Here is a 1,998-nt window from a genome sequence, read left to right on the forward strand (position 1 = left end):
TGTATACCATTCCGATCAAAAGCTTTTAAAAAATCAAGTGAAAGTATCGACACATGATTTTTGTGGGATAATGCATCAGAGACAAATTGGTCAAGATTGTGAGATTGAGCATACCAGGATAGCCTGATAGCAATGATTTTCTCCATTAGTTTTCCTAGGCAAGGCAGGAGGGATATAGGCTGGTAACTATTGACTTCGTAGGGGGGGCTTACCTAGCTGAAGAAGACAAGAACGAGGGAGGCAAGTAAGGGGAGGAAAGAACGGACAGTTTGCTGGAGGAAAATTCAGRAGAAAAGCTGGAATCCGAGGAAACGTTGGAAAAGTGAAGCGCAAATTCTAAGGCTATATCTTGCGGATATAGTAGATTGCCACGARGAGAATTGAGGAGAGAAATCGGAGAAAAGGAGGTTAAACCAGACAGTCTCCTTATGTCAGCCCAGATCTTTTTTGGTTTAGAAGAGGAATTGATTTCGCTAGTGAACTTTTGAAAACAGAGTACTTTAGCAGCTTTCGCYTTACGACGAAAAATCGCATTAGATTTTTTGTATTGCATTAAGTTAGCATTTTAACGAGTGCGCTTGAATTCGTGCCAAGCAAAYTGTTTTTGTTGCCTAAACGCACAAATTTCACTATTCCACCAACGAGGTGCAGGTTTGGCTGATTTAGAGGAGGACTGAGGTATGGAATAATTGGCTGCAGAACGGATAATTTTTTGAATACGTGAGGACTCCTGATGGACATWGGACGAAAWGGGGAAAAGACGGGAATGAAATTCGCAGARATGTTCAAACTTATCCCAATCAGCHAAGTCTGTTTTAAAGCATACTCTAGTCTTAAACCGGGATGCATGATGGAGAGAGGAAATTTTAGAAAGAATCGGGAAGTGATCGCTACCATGTAGGTCATCGATCCGGAGCCATTCGGTTTTGGTGAGTAGAGATGAGGAACAAAGCGATAGGTCAATATGTGTAAAGGAAGAGTGAGTGGAAAAGTAGGTGGGGGAACCGTCATTAAAAACAATGCAGTTAGAACTAAGTATAGCATCTTCAATAATTCGACCTTTCGGATTAGCTGAGGAGGACCCCCAAAGGGGGCTCCAAAAGTTAAAGGGGAGGGTATTATGTGGTACTTTTCTGTTGATCAGAATGGCTATTCCCTGTTTACTGGTGCCCTGTGCTGTACCCTTGACTGAGTTGAGGGTGCTGTGAAGAGCGACTTCAACAGCACCTGCACCGGGTAGATTCTTAGTGAAAAGGAATTTATCAGCAATTTTTTGATTTTTTACCAGGAGGAGTAGGCTGCCATCGCGAAGTGACGAGATGTTGTTAATATCTTTACTGATAGATTGAGTACCTTTATAAATCGCGAAGTAGGAGATGGATGTAATAGGTTTACTGGCATCCCGCGACTTAATGACGAGGATAATAGGGCAAACCTATTATCACCCAGATTGTTGACCCCAGGGGGCATTGTGAAAGTATTACTTTTTATGTATGCAAAAATGTATGAATGTAGCACAAGTTAACAATAAGAAATAAACACAACGAGAAATTAACAGAAAAAAAGTTTTTTGTGCACAACTGTAAAGTAGTGGAAGTGTTGATCTACCTGAAACAGAAAAGATTACAAAGAAAAATGAACGTAACGAAAAGCTTTCAAAACGTCCTTCAACATCAACACTTACCAGAAAAGTATCAGCTAGAACACGTGACCATTCAGATCAGCCAGACTCTCATACAGACGACAACAATGTAGGTGCGTAGCGCATGGATTCTTCCAAAAACGATGCTGATGATGAATTTTCTCTTCCATCCTCTAAAACCAAACAAAACACACTAGTATTAGAACACACTGCTTTAGCTGCCCAAAGATTTGGAGTAAGTGATAGAGCAGCGGCCTTGATTGTTTCATCTGCTTTTCTGGATGCCAAAAAACAGGTTTGATAACAGAGGACCAGGCTAGCTTTGTCACTGACAAATGCAAGATTAGTCGGGCAAA

The 1,998-nt window shown here is 41.1% G+C and overlaps 1 pseudogene; it reads right to left on the reverse strand.

The window, feature by feature from the left end:
* Window positions 1-208: 208 nt before the first annotated feature.
* Window positions 209-1,470, reverse strand: LOC108968939 (annotated as a pseudogene).
* Between the last annotated feature and the right edge of the window lie 528 nt (window positions 1,471-1,998).

This window comes from Bactrocera latifrons, unplaced genomic scaffold (assembly GCF_001853355.1).
Source record: "Bactrocera latifrons isolate USDA-ARS-PBARC rearing strain unplaced genomic scaffold, ASM185335v1 scaffold_234, whole genome shotgun sequence".
Taxonomy (NCBI): Eukaryota; Metazoa; Arthropoda; class Insecta; order Diptera; family Tephritidae; genus Bactrocera; species Bactrocera latifrons.